A 27,750-nucleotide genomic window follows, 5' to 3' on the forward strand; every position below is an offset into this window, starting at 1 on the left:
ACGTCCCAGCATTTGCCCTTTAGTAGTTATCCTGAGAATAGAAGAAAGAATCTGAGAGATGGTTACCAGTCAACACTGGACTCTCTACAGACTTCCATCCCATTCTGCTGGCTTCATACAGAGAGAGAAAGGCTGGTAGGTAGATGTGCTGGATCTGGGATTTGTGCTGTGTAGGATATAGGGCACCCAGATTGAGGCCAGGATTCAATCAGATTGCAGGTTATAGGCATATAACTTGCAATTGAGCCAGCATGCAGTTTTTTACATTTACATTACATTTAAGTCATTTAGCAGACGCTCTTATCCAGAGCGACTTACAAACTGTGAATGGGATCTCTGGGAACATTGCTTTTAGAAGCTGCAGTGCCGATAACACGTGATCTCAGTCAATGAGCAGCGGTCGAGACAATCTCCCAGAAAAAGTGTGCACTTTTGTTTTCAATAGAGACTTCTCTAGATGTAGAAATGGGCCCTATACATTGCCTTTAAATTACAATTGGGCTTTAGCGCTGTTCTTCCGCGATATGCATTGATCGCGATTAATTTTTTTTTACCCCCTCCGCCTCCTATACAATCAGCCATCATTGTGTGACAGCCACTCCCTCAGGTGGCCTTGACTCACCGACCAGTGATGTCCTCAGTATCCAACCATGCTCCAGAGCAGACCCCTGGGTTCATGCCTAGGACCGTGTGCTTTAGGGGCCACAGAGCTGGAGCCACAGACTCCTTTACACTTTTTAAAGAAATCCACACAAAACAGGGATTTAGCCCCAGAGCCATGAACTCCTTGACATACCATATCTTTATACAAGTAGCAGGTTTAGACACAAATGAACAAGCTGAGAGTAATCTCAGCAGCTATTTCGGACTGAACACAATAGCCACACCTGTGCAGGAGACAGACTGCTGGAATCCCCAGCCCCAGGTCGTTCTCCCTTCCTCTCCTCTACAGGAGTCCCCCTTATCATCTCAAATGTTCAAACATGACATCATGTTGTCAGAATGTCTTTATTATCCAATGTGTGAAGTAAAACATTATTCATGTCATTTTAAAAAAGGTTTAAAAAAAAATCAGTGCTGTTTCTTTTTTTACATAATATACATTTTTCTAAATGGTTAATAAATAACAATACAAATCATTCATACATGCCACATATCGCCATAACAACAGCCTGGGTGAGTATAGTGAGCATAGGGCCATCAGTCTCAGAGGCCCGTCAGTCAGGGGTATAGCAAGATGTGTGTAGCAGTGGGGATTGGGGAAACATCTTCAATCCTAAAAACTGATCATCCAGACACTGTCCCGCCTTGATCCTGGTCATAACGTTGTATCAGAGGGGAAGTGACCTCACAACCGTGACCCTGATCGCAGCTTTAGAGGGGAAGTGATGTGCTTGAGCCCAGTTGTTCAGGTTCGGGCCCAGTTGTGCAGGTTCAGGCCCAGTTGTGCAGGCCCAGGCCCCGGGACAGCATGATGGCCTCCAGGTCTCTGTCCTCCTGGCTCTCCTGCAGCCGCTGCTCCTCCAGCAGAGACACCAGAGCATCTCTCTGCTCCACCACCTCCAACATCTCCCCCAGGATTAGCTTCTCCTCAGCCAGCTCTGCCTCGCCCTTCAGATGGTCTGAAAAAGAGGGAGAAAGGGAGTGAGAGAAGGCTGAAAACAGAGAATATATTACAAGCGTTATGGTACTGTATGACGTGTGTGTGTTTCCTTGCATATGTATGAGTGTACTTACCATCCACGGCCATCCTCTCTCTGAGCTCCTGTTGGAGACGGCTCTGTCTATCCTCCAACTCCAGCTCCCGAGCGCTGAGGGAAAGACAGTTGCCATGGAGACCACATCAGTCCACAGGGTCGAGCACAAAGACACTGATGACTCAGATAATTGCACACTGCGACCAGGCATACTACATACTGCCATTTCGTCATGAGCGCTCATACTAATCATACATTTGAGTCCAGTGGTGACATATGGGGTCAAAGATCATATAGATACTCACAATATCATGAGTTCTGACTCATAGCGCATCAGACAGTTCTTCTGCTGGACCAGCTTGAACCACTGCTGCATCAGAGCCGGATCATCCTGCCTGCCCATGACTAAAGGACAGAGAGGAAGATGGGAGGGAGATAGGGGGGAAAAGGGAGGGAGGGGTAGGGGGGAAAAGGGAGTGAGGGAGGAAGGTGGGAAAAGAGAGGGAGGGAGGAAGGTGGGAAAGAGGGTGAGGGAGGGGTAGGGAGGGGAGTGAGGGGAGGGTAGGGGGAAAGGAGGGAGGGAGGGAGGGTAGGGGGAAAAGAGAGGGAGGGAGGGGTAGGGGGAAAAGAGGGAGGGAGGGGGTAGGGGAAAAGAGGGAGGGAGGGGTAGGGGGGAGGGAGGGAGGGGTAGGGGAAGGGAGGGAGGGGTAGGGGGAAAAGAGGGAGGGAGGGGTAGGGGGAAAAGAGGGAGGGAGGGGTAGGGGGAAAAGAGGGAGGGAGGGGTAGGGGGAAAGAGGGAGGGAGGGGTAGGGGGGGGAAAGAGGGAGGGAGGGTAGGGGAGGGAAAAGAGGGAGGGAGGGGTAGGGGGAAAAAAGGGAGGGAGGGGGGAAAAGAGGGAGGGAGGGGTAGGGGGGAAAGAGGGAGGGAGGGGGGGGGGGAAAGAGGGAGGGAGGGGTAGGGGGAAAGAGGGAGGGAGGGGTAGGGGGGAGGGAGGAGGGAGGGGTAGGGGGGAAAGAGGGAGGGAGGGGTAGGGGGAAAGAGGGAGGGAGGTAGGAGGGGAAAAGAGGGAGGGAGGGAGGGGTAGGGGGAAGAGGGAGGGAGGGGTAGGGGGAAGAGGGAGGGGAGGGGTAGGGGAAGAGGGAGGGAGGGGTAGGGGGGGAGAGGGAGGGAGGGGTAGGGGGAGAAGAGGGAGGGAGGGGTAGGGGGAAACGAGGGAGGGAGGGGTAGGGTGGGAAAAGGGGGGGAGGGGGGGGAAATAAGGGAGGGAGGGGTAGGGGGAAATAAGGGGAGGGAGGGAGGGAAATAAGGGAGGGAGGGTAGGGGAAATAAGGGAGGGAGGGGTAGGGGGAAATAAGGGAGGGAGGGGTAGGGGGGAAATAAGGGAGGGAGGGTAGGGGGGAAAAGGGAGGGGTAGGGGGAAAAGAGGGAGGGGTAGGGGGAGGGAGGGTAGGGGGAAAAAGAGGGAGGGGAGGGAAAAAGAGGGAGGGAGGGGGAAAGAGGAGGGAGGGGGAAAGAGGGAGGGAGGGGGGAAAGAGGGAGGGAGGGGGGAAAGAGGGAGGGAGGGGGGGGAGGGAGGGAGGGGGAAGAGGGAGGGAGGGGGGAAGGGAGAGGGAGGGAGGGGGAAAGAGGGAGGGAGGGGGAAAGAGGGAGAGGGGGGAAAGAGGGAGGGAGGGGGGGAAAGAGGGAGGGAGGGGGAAAAGAGGAGGGAGGGGGGAAAAGAGGGAGGGAGGGGGAGGGAGGGAGGGGTAGGGGGAAGGGGGAGGGAGGGGAGGGAGGGTGGGGAGGGGTAGGGGGGAAGGAGAGGGAGGGAGGGGTAGGGGGGAAGGAGAGGGAGGGAGGGGTAGGGGAAAAAGAGAGGGAGGGGTAGGGGAAAAAGAGAGGGAGGGGTAGGGGAAGAGAGAAAGAGAGAAGGAGTGTCAGGAACCATGGGTAAGATTGGAGGATAATTAATAGTTGGAGGGAATCACAGAAGGTGGGTGGCACCTTAATTGGGGAGGACGGGTTCGTGGTAATTACTGGAGCCGGATCAGTGGATTGGTATCAAATACGTCAAACATATGGTTTCCAAGTGTTTGATGCCATTCATTTGCTCTGTTCCAGCCATTATTATGAGCCGTTCTCCCCTCAGCAGATTCACTGGATGGAATGCAGCATAGTATGAGGTACATACCTCCCAGGTGCAAGTCCAGCTCTTCACTGTCATTCGACTCTCCCCAGTAGTCTAAAATAAGAACATACCAGGCAGTTGACCACATGACCACACGTACACTGATCATATGCTTAGTCAAACTAACTAAGAGTAATATAGTTAAAACAAACCATGATGTCAAACAGGTTTGTAAATAGTGTGTTTACCTGCTTCCCCTCTCAAGGCCTTCTCCACAGCCACGCCCCTCTCCTCCAGCTGCCTCTGCTTCTCCTCCACCTGCTCCAACTGCCTTTGGATCATCTGACAAGGCCCATTTTATACACTCAAGCCCTGCTTATACCTGATTCTTACATGCGTTATTTGTCCTGATCTTGTCCACATTCTGATTGGTGTAGAGATGCTGACTAACGGGGGAATAAACTGGAAGCTATAAAAACAAAGAGAGTCGCACACTCGATGTATAAACTCCCAGTCATTTATTGGGTAAACTGACTCTCAGAATGTGGACGGATATGAGATATTTTAATACCACGACAAGACATATTTCTGAACATGTGGGCACAATCAGAATGTGGACAAGATCAGGACAAAATATGCATGTTAGCGCCATCTATAACATCAATGTGGCTTCAAACAAATCATACGCACCGTCACACATACATGAGAAACCTACATCCTACCTGGGCTCTGTGCAGTCTCTTGAGTTGCTCCTGTTTGGCCTGTTTGCGCGCTGCCCTCTGTACCCTGCGTGTTAACCTGGCATCTAGCTCCTCCTCCTCTGGGTCTCTGTGGAACATGGCCTCTGACACATCCAGGCTGGACGGGTCCTTCATGTGCACCAGTACCCCCACCACCTCCGTAGGGCACGATGACTTCCGCTGTGTATCCATATGGGGGGAGCTGTCCAGCTCCCTCTCTTTCCCCACGTGCCTCTTTAAAAGAAAGAAAGAAAGAAAGAAAGAAAGAAAGAAAGAAAGAAAGAAAGAAAGAAAGAAAGAAAGAAAGAAAGAAAGAAAGAAACAAAGAAAGAAACAAAGAAAGAGAGAAAGAGAGAGTCAGAGCCTACAACAGACACACACACAAGCAGAGAGACAAGAAGAGACCACAGCAGCAAAAGTATAAGACTAAGGGGAAAGGACACAGCACAGAGCACAGAACAGATGCAACCAATGGGAATGTTCACACTGCCTTAATGGGAATGTTCACACTACCTTAATGGGAATGTTCACACTGCCTTGATGGGAATGTTCACACTACCTTAATGGGAATGTTCACACTACCTTAATGGGAATGTTCACACAACCCTAATGGGAATGTTCACACAACCCTAATGGGAATGTTCACACTGCCTTAATGGGAATGTTCACACTGCCTTAATGGGAATGTTCACACTGCCTTAATGGGAATGTTCACACTGCCTTAATGGGGAATTCACACTGCCTTAATGGGAATGTTCACACTGCCTTAATGGGAATGTTCACACTGCCTTAATGGGAAGCACTGCCTTAATGGGATGTTCACACTGCTGGGAATGTTCACACTGCCTTAATGGGAATGTTCACACTGCCTTAATGGGAATGTTCACACTGCCTTAATGGGAATGTTCACACTACCTTAATGGGAATGTTCACACTGCCTTGATGGGAATGTTCACACTGCCTTAATGGGAATGTTCACACTGCCTTAATGGGAATGTTCACACTGCCTTAATGGGAATGTTCACACTGCCTTAATGGGAATGTTCACACTACCTTAATGGGAATGTTCACACTACCTTAATGGGAATGTTCACACTACCTTAATGGGAATGTTCACACTACCTTAATGGGAATGTTCACACTACCTTAATGGGAATGTTCACACTGCCTTAATGGGAATGTTCACACTACCTTAATGGGAATGTTCACACTACCTTAATGGGAATGTTCACACTACCTTAATGGGAATGTTCACACTACCTTAATGGGAATGTTCACACTACCTTAATGGGAATGTTCACACTACCTTAATGGGAATGTTCACACTACCTTAATGGGAATGTTCACACTACCTTAATGGGAATGTTCACACTACCTTCATGGCATACGCCCTCTTAAAGGCCAGGGCATGAGGCACATATGCAGACTTGGAAAGATGAAGACCAAAAAACAATCAAAATAGGGCACACAATATATAGTATGTCTAGATCACACATAACATACTCTAAATCGGAATGGGAGAAGTGTAACCTCGCTCAGCAACTCTGCTGTAACTATCTCTAACTAGGACACAACAGCCTGCATCATACTGCCACAAAGTAGTATACCTCCCCTTCCTCATTCTCCTCCTCCTCAATGGTTTCCTTCTGAAGGTCTGACGCTAGGTCAAACAGCTCCAGACGAAGCTGAAAAGATTCATCCATTAAGAGATTTACCTGAACCTCTGAAGACAGGAGATGATATGGTAGCCAACAAAGACCAGATATCCCCCAACACATACGACAACAGCCTCCTATAGTGTGAATGAATTTCCTCCAAACAATGACCGTAAAGTTGGCTGGCATCCACAGAGCTGATCGGAGGTCTGTAGTGACATCACTGACTCTCACAGTCAGAGCTGTAGTGTAATGTCAGCCTGCTGCTCTGAGATCAGTGGTAGTGTTAGTAGTGATGTTCTTACGTTGGCCTTGGGGTTCATGGAGCATCTCTCCATCACAACAGAGCAGGTGATGTCTGACTCCTCCGGCTCCGACCAGCTCTGGCGCTCCCTGAACTTCACACCTGCACAAACACAGAGGTTCACCTTAGGAATTCACTATACCAGATCACCAGTGTCTGTGTGTGTGTGTGTGTGTTACCTCTTCTCTCTGCAGAAGTTTTCCTCCTGCCCTGCTCTTTGGGGGCTGGGGCTGTTGTCAAATTGGGAAGGGAAGTCCTGCCCTTCTTCTTCCTGTCCCTCTTATAGCCAGAGATGACAGCTCTCCACAGGCCCAGGGGTCCACCCTCTCCTATGCCCGCTTCAGACACACTCTGGCAGGGGGGCTGGTTGTCCCTGTGGCACTTACGTGAAGGGAAGATGAAGCCCCCCTGGAGAAGGAGGGGAGGCAGGCTCTCTGTGAGTCTGCGGGGGTCCAGACCTTCTCTGCTCTTCCCTGGGAGAGGCTCCCTTCCTAGGGTGATTTTCATGTCCTCCCAGCCCACCCCCATGGCTGCTCTCTCCATCTCCCTCCTCCTCTCCATCTCCCTCTTCCTCCCGATTTCTCTCTCGTCTCTGGGCACTGCCTTAAGGGGCTTCAGGGAGGACAAGGGGGAGCTTATGTCCTCTAAGGGGTCTATTACTTCACCCTTACACAGCTGCTCCCCAAGAGACCCCGCTCCAACAGACCCCCGCGGCAGGCCCGCTTCCCCCACCCACGTCCCACGGATTCAGTTTCTTGCCCCCAACCCCCCGCACAACAGCCGACGTCATGATAGGTGCGGGGGGGTCTGCAGGGCGAGGGGCGGGGCTCTGCAGTGACTCCGCCTCCACATCAGGGTGGGGCAGGCTATCCCAGCATGCCCTGTGCTGGGCGGGGAGAAGGATGCAGGGAGGGGTGAGAGGGTCCGAGGTAGAGGTGGTGGAGCTCCCGCCCACACCAATCCCTGAACTACTGCTGGGGTCACGCACCCTCTCCTCTTGCTCTTTTCTCTCCTTCCTCTCTTTCTCCTCCCCATCCTCCTCTCCCACTTCCGGACCGGGGAAGCAGCCCAAGGTGGTGGAGGAGTTAGGGGAGGGGTAGGTAAAGACAGAGGACATTGATGTGGGTGCATGTGACGTTAAGGGGGTGAATGGTGTTGAGGCAGTGGCTGGAGTGGAGAAGGTGATATTGGGTACACTGGTGGGGCGGTGTGGACAGTGTGTATCGGGTGCTGACGAGTCAGGTGTGAGTGTGTCTGGAGAGTGTGTGTTTTGAGAGTGTGTGCTCTGCTGCCACTCGTCCAATGAGGCTACCTCCTGAGCAGTGAGGGGGGATGATCCTTCCTCTGAGAGGGAGAGAGAAAGGGAGGGGGACAAAAGAGAGGGATGAGGAGAGTAAGGGAGATGGAAGGGAGAGAGAGAGAGAGTAAAGGAGAGGAAGTAAAGAGAAAGTCAGAATCTCTACAGAGACTCTAGATAGCAACCTCCTGTGTCTTACAGGAAATGTTGCTTGTGAGCCACAGTTGGTATTGAGCTAGAGTAGGTATTAGGTATTTTTGCCGTTGGTTGGCAACACTGTAGACTTGATGAGGCAAATGATATTATTAATAAGGTTTGGGCAACCACAGCCACCAAAACCATTGGACAGTGGGTGACCGTTCGTTCGTTGCATTCGTTTTCCACCTGGGAGGGCCCCTGACGGCCGGCGTTTAGCCGGTGTTCAGACGGACGGTTCCTGCCGCCCCATATGGAATTGCCTCTATCGGGGGAGCCCCTGTCGGAGCCGGTTATCCCCGTTTTAATGACAAGCTCCAGCCGCGCCCCGTCCGTGCGAGACCCAGCTGACCCAGTGGCCCTACATTGGTGTTCCGGTGCGGGGAGTGCTGTACCGTTCACCCATGCTGTACCGGCGCCAGAGACACGTATTCTCAAACACTGTCTTTAATAAGTACCAATCCCGGCTGACCCAGTGGTCGCTGCTGGCCGGGTCTGGTGCACAAAACCACGAATATCTCGGAAATGAAACCAGATAGAGACATCCCGTCCCTTTTTCGGTCCGACCCAGTGCCCCTGGGGAGTGGCTCATCCAGGCAGCGACCCAGTGGCTGGTTCTGGTATACAGAACCAAAAATCACCATCACCAAGTCCATGGGGTGCAATAGGTGAGGAAGTTACTGTAATTTCTGCCCGCTAGTGTGTCATTATTCTCAATGACACAGCAAAACATGCTAAGTGGTTAGTAACAAAACAATTACCATAATAAAAAGGATAAACATGTTTTGTTAGCTTTCTCTCCTGTCTGTCTCTAGCTGAGCCACAGACCTGAGTGACGCTCCCTCTCCCACGGAGAGTACTCCCCTTCTACCAGCAGGGGGAGACACACCAGATAGAGAGACGGACAGGGAGGGAGGACACACATACACAGACACCGAGAGAAAGAGGGTTGAGAGACCAGAATAGAGAACAAAAGAGAGGAAAGGAAACTAGAAAGAAATCTTTCTGACTGACAGCACAGAGACACACACACAGGAAAACAGAGAAAAAGGCACAATTACCATCACTAGATAACTCCTCCTCCTCCTCAACCTCTCCTTCCTCCTCTCCTTCTTCTGTCTCTTCTTCGTCGTCTCCTCTCTCTCCTCGGAGGCGTGCGTGTAGTTCCATGGCCTTCCTCCAGGAGTCTCTAGCCAGGTCATTGGTTTGAGCCCGCTGCCTCTCCCCCTCCTCCTCCGTCTCTGATTCCGAACTATGAGGAGAGAGGAAGGCAATTAGTGTGTGTGTTCGTGTGTGTAAGTGTGTGTGCAAGAGAAAAGGGGGAAGAGAGAAAGAGGGAAAGAGAGGGAGAGACAGAGACAGAGGGAGAGAGATAGCGAGAGAGAAAGAGGGGGAGGGATAGAGAAGGAGAGAGGGAGATATATAGCGAGAGAGAAAGAGGGAAAGAGAAAGAGGGAGAGACAGAGGGAGAGATTGCGAGAGAGAAAGAGGGTGAGAGAAAGAGGACACGCTAGAAAGAAATACAGATACATTTTTGTTTTTGTAATGCTGACCTGGAGCCCTCGTTGCTCTTGTCCCACAACGGGCTGCGCTTGTGATTGGCCTTCTTCTCCTCTGTCACCAGCAGACTGAGGTTGTAATTGGCCAGCGTCTCCTCTGGCACCTCCTCCGGCTCATCTGTTAGCTGTTCAGTCTCCAGGCTCCCCAGGCTCACATGGTAGTTCTCCAGCTCTATACGTTCTGGCGTGCCGTGCACGCGCTTAGCCAAGCCACACTCCCTCTCAATCAGAGATGCCACTGAGCGCACACACGCACACATACATACACACACACACACACACACATAGAAGCTTTACCAAGCCGGACCCACTCCCAATCAGAGACGCCACTGAGACACACACACCAGCCACACACACACAGACATACACTTAGCCAAAGCCATGCTCAGGACATTCTTTACACACTCAGCGGCGTCACTAAGACACACATTCTGTGCACAAACACACACACACGTCACACGCATTACGACTGAAAACACACACATGACACAGATACACGAACCTCTTGGCTTGCCTGAGGACTTGCGATCTGCTGTCACCACAGTCACTGAGGAGCGAGGGTTAGTGGACAGAGCAGCTTGGGACTCCTGGAAGGAGGGGTCAAAGAAAGAAAAAAAAATAGCATTTTACCAAACATTTTTCCCAGGACCAGTGTATTGATCTACAGAAAACCTCATACATACGTGATGTGTTCTCCTCAAAACAATATAATAAACAGAGAGAGAGAGAGAGAGAGCTCATCATTAACTGAAACCTCAATTGCTATGTCTATACAAATATCAGGAGTTAAAACCCCAGATCAGCCAAGAGCTTCTATTTCGCCAGAGTACGAGGGGAAAGGCAGAAGTCCTTACCAGGTGGGTCCGCTGAGAAGGGGTCCGTTCGTAGGGGGTTGGGGGCTGATCGGAGGTCGGGGGGGCTGCCCTCTTCCTCTGGACCGGCTCAACCAGACGGACGTCATAGTGTGGCTTACAGTAGAACTTCCCTACACACAGAACCAATGAGTTAGAACACGAGACACAACGAACCGCCCGACACACAGCAGCAGTTGAAGAACCTCGCTACAGAGATATGCAGCTCCCATGCATCTTACAGAAGAACTTTAAACAAAAAAACAAAGTGTTATCTAACTACAGTAGAAGTACAGAGAAAACCGTGTTAAATATCGTACAGGTCTCCTCCTCAGCTAAATCTCATTCACATTTCCACACAAAGAAAACAGTGTCCCTCGACCTTGAGGAACAGCTACATCTCTCAGCCTCCCGGGAAAAGAACGGGGAGAATGAAATAGAGTTGTGTCTTACAGTGAGACTCCTCCATAGAAAACAGCGCCGGTCGACAGACCCGACAGGAAGACACACTCGATCTGGTCCCTACACTGACAGACCACTTCATATATAGTCTACCCTACACACACTTCTCTCCCGCCTCACACTCAAACGGCTATCATGTGACACCTCATCCCTGATTGGTTGAAGGGTTTGAATTAAACTTAGAAATCAACTCCTGACATGACAGACATCTTTTGTATCTGCCCCCCTCCCTCCCTTTACAAACACACAGCACATCTCTAAGAAGTACAATACACACACACACACACACACACACACAGTTACGCAAGCAGGCATGCACACACACACCATAGCTTTTTGTGGGCCCTAAGTGAGATATGGTTGGGGGGCCACCCCCACCTCGTGGGCAAAACATTTTGGTGGCCCTCTTATTCACAGCAGAAATAAACATTTAAGTTTTACATTTAATTTCCTGCAGTTCTACATATTTTGCCATGGGGCCAAAAGAAAATTGTGCAATTTTACAGCAAATTTCTTATTCTACCCAATTAGGGGGCCCCGTAATTGGGGCCCCCTAATCTAAAGAAATGTCAGCTGACATGGCTAATTGAGTGACTGTCAGTGACTGACATAAGAAGAGAAAAACTGCTAATGTCCAACCACATTTTTTTCTTGCACCTTGTGTATTCTACAGTAATCAAAGATAAACAACCACGCAGTCGGTCCAGGGAGCCCCAGGCCCCAACGGTGCAGTAAGCAACACACTGAGTTTGTGTTCATCATGTGTTAACTGAGTTGGTCTCTGGTCTGCTGATAACCTGGAAGCTTTACAAAGTGATCATGCGGTGTAACATCAACCCAGCCCAGTGCAGATTGGAGAAATCTGTATAAAAACAGAGTGATTGAGTGTCACTAACCCTCATTAACTGCAGGTCAGAGCTGCATTCAAGATAACACAAGTTGTGGTAGAGCATATAAAAAGTTGTAGCTGTGTTTCGATGCCAAGGCCATGCTGGTCGTGGTATTTTCAGTGTGCGTGTGTGTGGTAGGGCAGCCCTTGTCATTCATCGGAGTTACCCATTTTTACCATTACTCTCCAACTCCATGGAGCTCAGTGACACCCTCTCCCTGCCCTCACCCCTCCCAGGTCCCCTTTCTCCACCTCTTGACCTGGTCTCACTCTCCTCCCTCCTCAGGGGCTCACCGTTAGGCCGGTCGTAGGCGTAGGAGGCCAGGCGGATGGTGGAGCTGCAGTGGTCACACTGGAAGCAGCTCCGGTGAAAGAACAGTCCCTCAACACTGAGTCTCTCCATCACGTACACTCGCTTACTGCAGAAGAAACACACATCACTGGCCCCTCCTGACCCTGCCAACACAGAGCGAACGGCAGCCTGAGAGAGAGAGAGAGAGAGAGAGAGAGAGAGAGAGAGAGAGAGAGAGAGAGAGAGAGAGAGAGAGAGAGAGAGAGGGGGGTGAGCTGTAATAGATGGATCACCTCACTTCAGAGTCAGCTTACTACCAAAGAGGTTACAGCATTGCGCAGAGATTCCGATTTGTCACTAAAAATATATGCCCAACATTGATTTCAAAAGTCGATTCAACATCTGATAAATTAAGAATCAACGATGTCTGGAGAAAGAATCGGGTGTCAACTATGACATGGCACATTGGCTTTGATTTTTTGGTTATTGAACAACCGGTAACAGAATTGCGGAAACGGAATTTCATTATGGGTCCCTGATCTGTACTTCATAGAAATGTATAAGTATGGATATGAATGTCATTCTCTTCATGGTGATGTTTCCTAAATAGGTACACACAAGGTACAATCATGGTGCGGATAACGGGGAGCCAGAGGGGGGCTCAGTTTCCCTGAATGAGACATTTGTTTGCCATGCGTCCTTGACAACAAAAAAAATCATATGCCTTTATTCCATTGCATTAGACTTCTCCGTTGATTTATAATGGTTTGATTTCGTCAGTCAGCTGTTTAGAGCGCTCATTGCTTTGTTTTTCAGGTTGGCGCGGGCACTGGTGTTCTCCGTGCCATCCGTGGGCAGAAGTAGTAGACCATTTATTAAGCTTGACTATTTCCTATCAATAATAATTGTCTTTCCTGGATCAGCGGATGATGGTCAACAATATCACTAGACAACTCGCCTACAGCTAGACCCCAATGCGCATCCAAACCATCCAACAAGTAGGACTATAGTTGACTCTTTCGGTTAGAAGCATTCCATTTTGCAATGGTATAGGACTACATTATTTGGGATTTGTGTGCCGATGAAAACTGTTTTCACAGCGAAACATAAGGAAATGTTATGTAGCCATAGTTACACATACAGTGCATTTCCCGAGATCTCCAAGAACCATGATTTGTACAGGGTTCAAGGTCACCGTTCTAATTAAAATGTTAAATGCTTAATAATGACAAATAACACGGTCATTAATGTAAGGGAATAAAGGTCGTGTTTTGTGTCACACGATCTGTGAAGACTCAAAGCAATAATAACTCATGGACAACTTGTGGACACCTCAAAACATATTTGGATTCAACTCATGTGTTATATTGAATGTAGGCTACCTATTCTGAGTGTGTTCATGTGTTTAAAATGGCCATGGCTGAGAGGGTAGGCTACCGGGCAGTAGAGTAGGCTTAGTGGAGGGTAAACGCAAGTAAACGTTGTTAACCCACCTTAAAAAGTAATGCATTGAATGTATAGGGTGCGTTTCTTTTTCCACCACCACAGGTGTTTTGCCAAAAATCTCCCCTGACAGACCCCCCTTCGCGTGAACGCGCGCACACTCAATTCTTGATTGCTGTGAGTTGCTTGTTAGTTGAGATTTCTGCTGTCAGTTTATCCTACATTTAACTGATTTTAGTAGCAGAATTTAGGCTGCGTGTCATTAGATTTTTTTTATGGCTGTTTTATCGCAGGGGAGGCACTAGTAATGTCTGCAGTTGTCGGTTTGGCTATTTGTTTCAAGTGTATCAGTCTATAAATACATATCTTTGCCAAAATTCGACATCTCTCCCATGTCGTATTCGACTAGTAGTTGTTCTGAAATGTTTATTGCTTGCCTACATTTTACTCCATCCTCTATGTTTAATTTAACACGCATAATTTCGGTTGCCTACGTGAAGTTTGTACTTTCTATAGAACAATCATCCCCCTTCTAAATTCCTTAATTTTGTTGCTAGAGTCAAATACTTTATGTTTAGCTCGGGATTCGATATTGCAACCTTTCAGTTACTAGTCCAACGCTCTAACCACTAGGCTACGCTGCCGCTGATCATTGACAGCTGCCTTGAAGAACACAAATAGAAAATGCTTTCTACTACTAAAATCAGTTAAATGTATGTTAAACTGACAACGGAGTGAAGAGCAGAAATCTCAACTAGCAAACAAGTCACAGCAATGAAGAATGGAGTGTGTGCGCGTTCACGCGAAGGGTGGGGGGGGTTCTGGCAGGGGGGGGGTTCAGCACAACACCTGCAATCAGAATTTATAGCCTTATTGCTATTATAAACTGGTTACCAACACAATTAGAGCAGTAAAAATACATATTTTGTCATACCAATGGTATAATATACCACGGCTTTCAGCCAATTAGCATTCAGGGCTCGAACCACCCAGTTTATAACCCACAAATTACCACCGGCTAAATCTATGAAATTAAAATGACTATGTACTCTGTTCCATCTGATTGCCAATCCACTGTGTTATCAGCCCAGGCAGGGAAATTCAAAACTTGATCTCCAATGTAAAAAAAAAAAAAAAAGCATCTAGACATTATCTCACATTTCTTTTAGACTACATTTGTTTTTTTTACAGAGGAGATTTGTATAAACCTTGCTTTCTGTCTCTCCGACATTTGCAACATTGTTTCAATATTCAAATTCGATCTCCAGCTGTCCCATTGTAATGAACGTGTAGGAGTCGGGACGAGAGAGAGGCAGGCAGCGTTTCTCAGCCAGTCGAAATCACGAATCAGCTGGCATCATTTTTATGGATATATACAAAGAAATGTCAATTGAAAAAAAGGTCAAACGAAACGAAGTGCAGCTAGTTTGCAGTCTTTCCAGCGTCAGTTTGAAGTTATTGTGTTAGCCGTGTTGTTGTCTAGCTCTCCTGGACAACAGTGTCCTAACGAGAGAGCACATTTTCTCTGCCAGGCGAAATCGTGCCTCATTAGCACATTTTTATGGATGTATCCAAATAAATGTAACTAGAAAACAGCTTAAACAAATGCAGCTACTGTTGTTATTCTGTCTGGCTGCACTGTTTGACGTGACTGTACGTTCGTCGTAGTTGGCTAGCCAGCAAGCATGGGATAACAACGTTGCCAGTCAGTATGGCATTGGAACATTAAGAACGAACGACTGGGTCGCGTCCGTAGATACAGAACAAAAAGACTGGCAACCGAACCAATAGAACGAACGATCAGTCGGCTCGGGTAGCATCCTTAGATTTGTACCGGGACTTTATATTGTGGAATGATGACATAGTATGAATAATTTCATCAAAAATAACGTTTTTTAATGAAAACATGTCAATCATAATATGAATATGTACGTAACCCGTTGTATAAAAGTGATAATGCCCTCGAAGCCGGTGTTTGGAGGATAATATTGGCACGGTTTGCCGTAACAACACACGTGCACATATATCCTCCATACACCCGGTTTCTCGGGCATTATCATTTAATCATCAAATGGCACGAGTAGGCCTATACATGCCGTTTGGATGCTGGAATTATTTTGGAGTGGAGGCACATGCACAGTTAGACTACTTTTTTAATTGATTTGTTTGACAATCAGATGAAAATACAATTTATGTTAATGCCAAATTAAAAGCTAATACAATTTTACTGTTTAAAGTGGCTTTATTATTAGGCCCATAAAAAACGCTCAAGCGTGTGCACTCAATACAGAGTAGACCCGAATGTCATGGAGTAATTAAACATGCAATATCCCCCTTTAGATATTTGGGTGTTATTGTATTATTTAAATGAGCGCTGCCCCCAAACAAGAACAAATTTGGTGGGTCTGGACCCGATCAAATTTGATCCAATCATCGATGTCTATGTTTCACAAGTTTGGAGATCAAAGCACAGCCCAGTAGAGCACAGTGGAGTACATCACAGTAGAGTTCAGTACAGTACAATAGAGTACATTATAGTGCAGTACAATACATTAGTGTCCTCAACTCTAGTGTGCTCTTCGAGATGGGGAAAGGTCTGTCCATAATAAAGAGATTGTCTGCATTTTTGACACCACACTCCACAAAGCAAGTCCTGCCAGCTCTAGTATGATCTTATATTGATTATTGTACAAGTCCTGTGGTTGAGTCCTGCAAGGAAAGACCTAGTTAAGCTGCAGCTGGCCCAGAACAGAGAGGCAAGTCTTGCTCTTCATTGTAACCAGAGGGCTAATATAAATACTATACATGCCAGTCTCTCTTGGCTAAAAGCGGAGGAGAGACTGACTGCATCACTTCTTATTTTTATAAGAAACAATGTGTTGAAAATTCCAAATTGGTTGCATAGACAACTTACACACAACTCTGACACACACACTTACCCCACCAGACATGCCACCAGGGGTCTTTTCACAGGCCCCAAATTCAAGAAAGCGTACACTATTATATAGAGCCATTTTTGCATGGAACTCCCTTCCATCTCATATTACTCAAATGAACAGCAGACATGTTTTAAAAAAAAAAAGAGATAAAGCAACACCTCTCCCCTATTTGACCTAGAAAGTTTGTGTGTATGTATTGATATGTAGGCTACGTGTCCCATTTTTACATTGATGCAGTTCTGTCTTTGAGCTGTTCTAGTCTATTCATGTTCTGTATTATGTAATGTTTTGTGTAGACCCCTAGGAAGAGTAGCTGCTTCTTTCGCAAAAGCTAAATGGGGAGCCTAATAAAATACCAAATACATACTGTGTACTGAACTCTACCGTACAGTACACAACTATACACTACTTTTCTTTACTGAACTCTACTGTACAGTACTGAACTATACACCACTTTTCTTCACTGTACTGAACCATAATTTACTTTCCTGTACTCTAATGTGCTGTATTGTACTTTACTGTGCTGTGTAAACATGTGGGGCTGTAGGTAGCCTAACTATTAAGAGAGCTGGACCAGTAACCAAAAGGTTGTTGGTTCGAATAACAGAGAATGCTAGGTGAACATCTGCCAATGTGTCCTTGAGCAAGGCACTTAAACCTAATTGCGCCTTTAAGTCGCTCTGGATAAGAGTGTCTGGCTAAATAACAAATGTAATTGTGAACCCAACTGTGGTTTGTGACCACTATGGTTTCCATTGTAGCCAACTCAATTGCAGAAATGACGTTACCGATCGATTTACTGGTACTGAATTGATATCAGTAAAAACCAGTGGTGGAGAAAGTAACCAATTATCACACTTGAGAAAAACTAAAAGATACCTTATTAGAAAATGACTTAAGTGAAAGTCACCCAGTGAAATTTTACTTGAGAAAAAGTCTAAAAGTATTTGGTTTTAAATATACTTAAGTATCAAAAGTAAAAGTATAAATCATTTAAAAGTCCTTATATTAAGCAAACCAGATCACACCATTATTTTAGCCAGGGGCAAACTCCAACACTCATAATTTACAAACAAAGCATTTGTGTTTAGCCCACCAGATCAGAGGGCGTGAGGATGACAAGAGATGTTCTCTTTATAAGTGTGTGAATTGGCCCATTGTACTGTCCTGCTAAGCATTCAAAATGTAACGAGTACTTTTGGGTGTCAGGGAAAATGTATGAAGTAAAAGTACATACTTCTCTTTAGGAATGTACTTAAGTAAAAGTTTTCAAAAATATAAATAGTAAAGTAATGTACAGATACCCCCCAAAATGACTTAAGTAGTACTTTAAAAGTATTTCTACTTAAATATTTTACACCACTCGTAAAAACACTATAACTAATTGATAGGTATACCTTTACTTGTTACTTCTGTGAACTTTCATTATCCTCCCTCCTCACGAGGGAGAGAAATGAGAAAATATCTTCAAGATATGTGGGTTTTTGGTACAGAATTTCACAGCACAAGGCAATGTTTCTTAAAACTAAATAGAAGTGTTGATATTAGTTGGCAGCCATCTTTACTTCAACATTATTGTGTTTTGATACATTGAAAATTACATTTAAGACTTTTTCTGGTAGATGTTTTCTAAAGACCCATTTTCAATCTGTTTGTCCAGAAATCAAAGCATTTGTTTATTCCAATTTTTTGGGATGGAAAATGTTTGAAAAATGTATACATGCCTTAATATATATATATTTTTTTAAATGGACTCCTAGCTTTAATTCGACATCCAATTTGACATGTTCCTATGAACTTCACATGTTGGTGCTCATGGGTACTTTTACATGGAAATGACCTACTTCAGAACAAGCCCAGATAGGGTATAATCCAATGCTGGATGAGTTTCGGCCTATCGACAGTATTAGTATGGGTGAGTCGACTCACTCAAATCAATTCTTACCGTTTCCTTCCTATCAGGAGTGTGCTGGGGTGAAGGTGACTCCTGACTTTGAAGCTGATTGGATATCTGTTCAGCCAATGAGCTCACTCCCCCTGTGTACATCTGAACATATTTCTAAAAGACAACAGGAGAAAAGACAGACGGGATGAGGACGAAGGACAGAACAAACAGTAAACACACAAGTAAACAGACACAGACACACTCACTAGGGATGACACAACCGGAGCCATAAACAGAGCGTTTTGATGTGGTGCTATGGATGTGGAAATGGACCACAAAGCTAGAAGCATCAAACCCCTATTGGATTCTATCATTATACTCATTTAACCCTCTTTCTGTTGCAGTGCAATCATTGTCCAAAATAATACATGTAAATGTTATCACAAGGCCCTTATCTCACACCAATCAAACTGAATTTGTAGGCAAATCAGAGAGGAGTCCGAGGAAAGAAGGCTATGCAAACATTAACAAAAACAAATCGCAGGCCTCTGATTTTTTTTATCTTAAAAAGGAACATTTCAGTTGCAGTGTTGTCACATGCCACATGCCCTGCGGTAAATTATACAAATATACTTTCTTAAAAAGACCAAACAAGATGTACTCTGACTCCAGTTCAGTCCAGTTTAATCCTCTTTCTCTGAAACAACAGTTGTTAATATGATTTACAGTATCATTTAACCCTCTGGCACTGCCCTGAGGCCCATAGATTGAACTCAATGACTATAGGTCATGTTGGAGCCCACTAGCCCAATAATGAACAAATGGAGCCCGACGTTACTCCTTATAGTCCAAGGATCTTACATATTCTGATTAAAGGTTGAATTGGTTCTGGAAGCCAAAACAGCCAAATAATCTATCTAAATGTGAATTAATTCTCAATTGCGGTACGGTTCTAGAAAAACAAATCCCTTTCAAGATCACATCAAAATCATTTCAAAAATACAAAATCCAGTCGCAGCCGACTGCATTTTTCAGTGACAACACACTTGAGGCGTCTGTCTTCAGTTTACACAGAGGTGTACGGGGACACAGATAGTTCATTGGCACAGGTAAGTCCACTCTGTTTTCCACAAACAAACACTGCAACATGGAAATGTCTGTGTGAAAACACTAAACCCTAAAAAGGTGTGAAAGAAATTTAACAAATGTGATTTTTGAAAATGGATTTATTGCTTATATGAAAGACGGGTTTCCATATGTTTCCAAAACCGTACCGCAAGCGATGCGGGTTCATGTTCAGCGCGAGCCTCGGGGCTTTTCTACCGTCAATTGGCGCTAAAAGGTTGTTTGTGTCTATGAATGGGGTAAGTCCACACTAGGGGTATGGTTAAAGCTTTGACCGCGGGCAACGCTTACTGCCAACGTTCACCATGCATTTGTCCAGATCTAAACGTGGATTTGATGTGTTCTCTCAGTCTATTGTTTTCACTACACTGCTAGAACAATTCATTGTCTTACGCCAGATATAGCAGCAACATTCGTCTGTTGGTTGACGGACTGCGAGTCGCGTAGGATTGACGCCACCTGTCGAAAGACAATTCTGACAGTTGGGTCTCTTCTGTCCTGGAGATATATCAGGGAACCACTGATGTAGCCGAGAAGAGACCTCAAAAGTCATCACACCAATGACACACAGTCTACAGATGGCTACTGGGAACTTGGGGAGTCTAGGAACATTTATGGGTGGCATGGGACGTCATCAGAATCCTCTGGGGGGGGGTGGCCTACCTGCTCCCCCCTGCTGGGCAGAGTGTGACATTTGACCTTTTCCTTGTACTTGAAACTCATCTGCTCCTGCTGCTGCGTGCGCTTCTTCTGGGGTTAGATGGGTTTAGACGGCATCATGTGAGTGGGTGGGTGACGTAGCAAAATAGTGAAATACTGGAATATCTAGGGAACTCTAAGGCTAAGAAAGAGCTATGACAAAATGCCACGCGACTGAACTACACAGCACACATCATGCACCCCCATGTGGTGACACAGAGAGATACAGCTGTATAACTCTACAGTCCTCTACGAACCACAGGTGAAGCATGAGGGGGACTTACTATTTTTACCTGTTTCCAGGTGGCAGCGGAGGCCACAAGGGCTGGCTGGGCCTGGGGGTCAGGGGATGCTGGAGGAGGTGGAAGCGTGGGCATGGAGTCCCCCTGGTGGTCAGTTAGTAGAGGGATTGAGGGCTGTGGAGCCGGGGACGGCCATGGCTACCTTTATACCATAATACAACCACAGCCTTAAGAATCTAGGGCCTAGGCCAAGAGCTACCGCTGTTAACCCTAACTACCGGTCAATCTTAACCCATATTGCTGCAAGCACAGCTGCTCTCTTCTACCAAATCAACCCTTACTTACTGCTCCATGGCTCAGTGAGTCCCATTGGCCCTGACCCAAAATGCCCATCACAGTGCAGCTAATCTGTCTTATCCTCTGAAACCTCAAGAGGAATTCAGTCGGCTCACACCTGGAGGATCTAAACTACCAACAGCTGTTGATGACAGACCGTGCTGTAGAAGTCGTGCTGCAGAACTTCCTTTATTAAGATTAAAAGCACAGTATTTCAATAAGAGTATTTAAAAAAATAAACTTTGATGCTTTGAGCGAGGGAAACCACTCTTAGAAACACCTGAAAACTAATAGCAGCTAGGAGTTCTAAATTCCATCCCCTCTCACCTGTCTGCGTAGAGCTGCAGCTGGTGTGGAGGAGGGGCAAGAGGCATTCTCCTCAAACTTGGCCAGCAGCTGATTGGCCATCGAGCGCACTCTGCTCTGGCTTGCTCCACCCACAGAGCACAGGGCAGCCTCTTCCTGTGGAAGGCAGAATGGCGGAGAGTTTGACCAGTGTCACTGAAAGGCCAAAGGTGTTGTGTTGCTGTTCTAACTTCTAAAATACTTCACATTATTACAGGTCATCTCATTCAGTTAGTCACAGAACTACCGGCAGTTTCAAGTTCTGTTACCTAACCCAGGGGTAAAGGTTACACCCTCTCACCTCATAACTGTCTTGAGATCTTAATCTGAGATCTTGTTTCACGTCCTCCAGACATGGCCGACTGGTCTTTCTCCTCTTCCCCACCGCATCCTTCTCCTTCTGCTCCTGGTGGGAGGGACACAGACAAATACATGTAAAACAGACATGCACCTATACACCTACACAAAGACAAACAGAGTCCCTTCTTAAACAAATAGGGGTGTGTACCTTGGGGTTGCGCTTGCGGGATGGGCTGTGGCCCAGGCGGCTGAGGAGAGAGGCAGGACCGATCACAGCAGCCCTCCCATCTGGGCTCTCAGTCTGGGATTCTACAGAAAAGAATAGAGAAGAACAGTCATGCACAGCCATTCCTCACCTCCTTTCCTTCACAACCACTGACAGGTAATAGGAATAGAAACAGTTTCACCACTTTGCTTTTGCTTAGTAAGGCATTGAAGATACGTGGTTATGAAGGAGAGGGCTGGAGATGAGAGAGGGTAGGATAAGAATAAAGGGTGATGAGGAGAATTGAGCATTAACAGGTCTTAAGCTGACTACTGTGGTTGAGAAACTCACCACTTGGGGGCAGTGCATCCTTGAAGAGCTGGTGAAACTGGCTGAGGTACATGACCATACAGAGAGTGTCCGTTTCACTGACAGACGCCATCTCCTCGACAGTCATCACAGGAGAGATGCCAAACTCCTTCTCTGCCACCTCCAACCCCAACCTCATATTCACCTCCCCCTCATCCTCCCCCAGAGAGGCAAAGTCACTGCAGAGAAATGGAACGAAAGAGTCAAAGTAAGAGAGTCACACACACACATGCACCTGAGCTTGTGTGAAAAGGAAGTGAGACTAAGGTTCGAAAGGTGAGAGGTGGGCTGAGACGTGAGGCATTGGTAACGTTCCAGTCCAACTACATTGCGCCTGAATGCTACCTTTGGGATGAGCTGTATGAGGCGAGGTGATTTGTGACGAGCAGGAGGCTAGAGGTCAGAGGTGACTCACATGAGGTCTGGGCGGTAGTGGTGGATGAGGGCGCACAAAGCTAGGCCACTCTTCCAGGATGTAGTGAGGTCGCTAACAGCAACGCCACGGTAACCCTGCGTCTGCTGCTGGCACCACGACAAAAGCTTAATGGAGCGAGAGAAGGACTCTGGGGAACCAGATAGAAAGAAAATAAATATGAGTGAAGATAGTGATCAAGCCAATGGTTAGAGTTAGTGTTAGTGTACCGTTCGGTACTGAGGGTCAGACTCACCCTGTCGTAGTAGCTTCGGCAAGGGGGATCGGGGTTGGGGTTCCTGGACCACACCCGAACCTCCATTCTCTCCTGTGTATATTAGATGGCCCACCTACAGAGATTGTCACCATCATCATCATCATCACCATCAGACCTGTGTGTGTGTGTATGTGTGTGTGCCTGTGTATACCTGTGCAGGGCTGATGAGTTGAGGGTTGATGTTAGGGTAGCGGGTAGCTGGGTCTACGGTGTATTGACCAAAGTTTTTGTTGACATTTTCTGGAGTGGTCTGAGGAAGGAGACGATACAGACTCTCTCTGAAAGAAAGAAAAAAAAGAGAGGAGAGAGAGAGAGAGAGGATTATTTAGTTATGGAATCAGGTGAATGATCATTTGGTTTCCTAGCCGAGGTGCCTGTGTGTGTTTATCAATGATTTTGGCATGTCACGTATGTTTGTGTGGGTTTGGCAGTGTGTGCTTGTCTAGAGGTTTTACAATGTGTATTTTGACAGTGTGCCCATTCCCTGTTTGCTGGTGCGCGTGCTCTCCTAACTGCAGACCTGCCATCTCACCTTTCAGCAAGTAAGTCCAGAGGGGCGAGGCCTTGAGCCCAGCTCCGTACCATCCAGGCAGAATCCAGTGCTGCCAGGAACCCCCGTGCTATACCTGTCCCCATGGGCCAGAATGGCTAACACACACGCAAGCAGACACATACACATTACAACCATATGCTACTTACAACAGAATACCTTTCAGAGTACATTAGGATTGCTGACGTTAACATTCCTCTACTCTCCCTCAACTCTGCTCCTCTCTTCCTCGCTCCTCACCTCCAGAAGGCTGTCTCCCACCAGCGTGACCAGTAGATGGTGTCCACGTCTCTGTCTGACCAGTGCAGCGTTCTCCGACGCGTACATACAGGTGAAGTCAAACAAGGCAACATCAGGCTGCCCGTAGTGGTTCATGGCAAAGTCCAGGGACGGCAGCTGGTGATTGGTGGAGAAGTCCGCCGCCTCGCGGGCATAGGCCAGCAGTGCATTCTGGTCCACGTTTCCCCGTGAGAGAAGTGTTTCTGTGTCTGCATTGTCCTGATAGGTATGACACAGTAAACATCAGTACAATAGAATGCAATCACTGTTTGAACAATAACACAGTTATACAGTCAAAATCAGGGCAGTAAACACAGCAGTGAGACCAACATGAGCAAAATAATGATACAGTCAATCAGTGCGTCATACAGTATTTGTGTGTGTATGTGTCTGTGTGCTTTGTTTTATATATATTTTACTCCCCAATTTTGTGATATCCAATTGGTAGTTACAGTCTTGTCCTATCGCTGCAACTCCCCGTATGGACTCGGGAGAGGCGAAGGTCGAGAGCCGCGCGTCCTCCGAAACACGACCCTGCCAAGTCGCACTGCTTCTTGACACACTGCTCGCTTAACCCGGAAGCCAGCCGCACCAAAGTGTCGGAGGAAACACCGTACAACTGGGGACCGAGTCAGAATGCATTCGCCCGTGCCCGCCACAAGGAGTCGCTAGAGCGCGATGGGACAAGAACATCCCAGTCGGCCAAACCCTCCCCTAACCCGGGCGACATTGGGCCAATTGTGCGCCACCTCATGGGTCTCCCGATGCAGTGACTTAGACCGCTGCACCACTCGGGAGGCCCGTCTGTGTGCGTTGTTACCCGCAGAATGACTCCTTTCTCCAGCAGACTCTGCTTCTTAGCCGTCATCACAAAGTAGTGCGTGTCGTCCTTGTAGTACACTATATTCTCCAGGTCCACTCCCGTGGCGTCCCGTAGCTCCTGAAAGAACCTCTGGTTGAAGATGAAGGCCACTCCACTGATCTCCTCCACCTTGGCCTCAGCCGTGGTGTTACGGTTCATGAAGTTAGCTGTGATAGCAATGGCCAGCTTGCCTCGGAACTCCTTACGCCTGAACCCTGATTGGACACATGGGAGACAGGATGTGATGGCAAACAGGAAGTCTGGGATCAGAGGGCTAGAAAAATTCCCTTCCTATAAAGGCATTTACTAAGAAATCTGCATCTGACTGATGCTGCATGAGATTTGTTGCTGTTTCAGTTCAGTGTTTCAGTAGGTGCTACTAGATGATTTACCTGGCAGTGTGTTCCGTCGTCCATCAGCTCCGATCACGACATCACACTGCAGTGTGTTAATAGGGTGAGACTTGGGTTTCACCTCCACCCTCCAGCCTACCTCTGAGGCACACACACACACACACACAAAGGCATTAAATACACACACACACGCACGCACGCACGCACACACACACACACACACACGCACGGCAGGTCTTACTCTGTTGCTCCTGGTCCGCAGGTGGCTCCACCAGACCCTTGAACTCTACGTTGACATGGACTTCCACCCCCAACAACAGAGCCACCTTTAATAACACCAACTGTAGCTGCCGTATACCTACAGAGAGAAGGAGGGAGAGCGAGAGAGGAGGGAGGGAGAGAGAGAGAGGGCGAGAGAAATAGAGAGAGGATTCTCTAATGAACATTGAAGCCCCATAGCTGTAACCATGGAGACAGTGGGGCCAAGGGTCAGGGATTATTCCATACTCACTGATGTGGTCAATGGCTCCAGCACAGAACTTTCCGTAGAACTTCTTGGCCCCGAGGCCCCTGAGGTCATGGATGGTGAAAGGCCAGAGGTGGAGGACGTTGTTCCTGGAGAAGGCATCCCTCTTCTCCAGCAGCACCACTCTGGCCCCCAGGAACCCCAGCTCTACTGCTGTACGCAGACCACATGGCCCCGCCCCAATGATCACACACTGGGAGAGAGGATAGCTGGGATGAGAAGCTAGAAACGTACACACTTAAACATACACACACTTGACATCCATATACTATACATATCAGACCTGGGTTCAAATACTATTTATAATATCTCAATTAATTTCACGTACTTTGAATGTAAGTATTCAGATATCTTTTAATCGAAAAGACAAGCAGTTGAATATTTTAATGTATTTGAAAATACTGACTCAAATAAACTCCCATGCATTTAACACAGGCATTACAAAATAATATTTGAAAATTCTATTTGGTAGACTATAACCATTCAAATACTTAAATAAATGTACTTGTTTTGGGCTACGTATTTGAACATTTTAAATACCAGATAGTAAATGACTAATAAGTACCGTTGTGTTGGCACAGACACGGCCCTTCCCGTATTCGTGGTGGGCCGCCCGTTTGTCCAGTTTGGCCCACAGTGCGTTGGCCTTCCAGTAGCTGAGGCGTTCTTTGAGGATGTGGTAGAAAGGCCTCTGCGGCTGCGTCGGGGGGTATGTCTGTGGCTGTGTGTGTGTGTGTGTGAGCTGAAGGTGCTCACACAGCAGGTTGAAGGCACGGAGTGTCGTTCTGCAGGTGGACGCCTGGACAAACTCATCAAATAGAACCTGGGCGTGGCCGTCCTTCTCCGCCTGCTCCGCCTCCTGGGCCTCGTCGGCAACACCGGCAGCAACAGGGCACCCTGAGAACTCCATCTCAGCTTCCTGTTCCGGGCTCTTTCATTGGCTGCCTGGAGAGAGAGAAAAGACAGAGACTACATTCCAGTGTTCCACACTGACTTCCCATGTAGAATCCATGCCTAATAGCCAGTCTGTTTGTGTTATCGTTCCAACTCCTTGCCACGCCAATGACAGCAATGAAGTTGGCATTTGCAAAAGCACAAACAGATATGTGATCAGGCTACATGCGTAATAAATTGCTTAAAAAAAAATCTAAGTACATTTCTAAGTTTGCAAGTAGCTGTGTGTGTGTGTGAGGTGTTCTCGGTCTGAGCTGGCTGCATATCAGATGTTAGGTCCCCTGCTAGGAGGTAGGGCTAGAGAGGTTCTTATACTGTTTAGATCCCAGATAAACCAGCTCTCCATGCTGCGCACTGGGCTTATGGGTAATGTAGTATATCCACTGCTGAGACTCTGCTTGTCACACAATCAAAGCCCTCAGAAAAGTGTTCTATATCCTGCTATCGCATTATATTTATTGCACGAAGGTGTGTAAACATAAAGCGCATTATACAGTATATTCTGTATGGTTTAATCAGCCAACAATACACGATCAACATATTCCCTTTTTACACAATAAAAATATAGGGTACATAAGGACTTGGGGGGGTAGAATATGTGCCCACATCCCAAGACTGGGACAATACCCAAAGCATTCACCAGACAATACAAAGAGAAAGAGGGAGGGAATGTGTGTGGTTGGGGGGGTGGGTTGGGGACACAATGCACCTCATACATAGTGGAGCCATCCGTACCATACACAGAGAGAAACCCACACACATACTCCAGCACCCACACACACACACACACTGTCAGCATAGCAGGGGGAGATGTACAGTATGGTAGTTTATTAGACTGAATTAGAACATTTGATAGATACTCTGTTAATCCACCAAAGGGAGAGAAACAGCAGCATTTGACCCCACAAGACTAACAACCTTACAGAAGCAAGACACTCATCTAAAATGGATCGTATAAGTGTCGAAGACATGCTACATAATTACCTTCAACATCGACAAGCTTTCCTTCATTCATTCAGTATTGCCCGTCCGTTATGTCCACACGATACGTTCCAGATAACACATTCAAGTACACACACAAACACACATTGACAGAAGAACGCACACAAACTGCCGTGTGGGACTTACTGAATGCTGTGTCGTCTTCTGGCCTGTACAGACATCGTCACTCCTGGGCTCAGCCACGGGTTGCCAGGTGTCCCTCAGAATCCTAATGCAAATCTCTCTTCAGCCACAGAAACAACACCCCACAAACCTGCACTGCAGTAGCCTATACTGCAGCCCCCATGGTCTCGGTCTGTCCCCCTCCTTTCCTTATAGCTTGATGTGCATTATGTTGATACCAAACTCTCCAAGTCGGTCTTTCTCGCTCTCTCACACCCAGACACTTTTCTCATCCAAGGTCAGGGAACAGCCAAGTACAAACTCCTCCCACACAGCATGTTCACATAGGCTACACACTCAAACGGGCACGCCTGCACACACACACACACACACCTAATCTCATGGTGTCCCTGGGAAACAGACTGGGATCTAACAAGCTTAAAGAGGAGAGGGATCAGAACAGAGAGATCATTCTGTAAGAACGTGGCGCTGAGGGA

The 27,750-nt window shown here is 47.2% G+C and overlaps 1 long non-coding RNA gene and 1 pseudogene across 3 annotated transcripts; both read right to left on the reverse strand.

The window, feature by feature from the left end:
- Positions 1–989: 989 nt before the first annotated feature.
- Positions 990–27,677, reverse strand: LOC118366181 (protein-methionine sulfoxide oxidase mical3b-like; annotated as a pseudogene).
- LOC127914596 (uncharacterized) lies at positions 5,006–6,496 on the reverse strand. 3 transcript variants are annotated; one of them, XR_008088975.1, is made up of 3 exons: positions 5,460–6,496; positions 5,173–5,264; positions 5,006–5,080 (listed from the first exon to the last, which is right to left on the reverse strand). It is a non-coding gene; the product is annotated as an uncharacterized LOC127914596 (long non-coding RNA). The 3 variants fall into 3 exon arrangements; XR_008088976.1 differs by having other exon boundaries at positions 5,006–5,103; XR_008088974.1 differs by lacking the exon at positions 5,006–5,080 and having other exon boundaries at positions 5,144–5,264; positions 5,460–5,689; positions 5,736–6,496.
- Positions 27,678–27,750: the final 73 nt, after the last annotated feature.

Source organism: Oncorhynchus keta, chromosome 33 (assembly GCF_023373465.1).
Source record: "Oncorhynchus keta strain PuntledgeMale-10-30-2019 chromosome 33, Oket_V2, whole genome shotgun sequence".
NCBI classification, from domain to species: domain Eukaryota; kingdom Metazoa; phylum Chordata; class Actinopteri; order Salmoniformes; family Salmonidae; genus Oncorhynchus; species Oncorhynchus keta.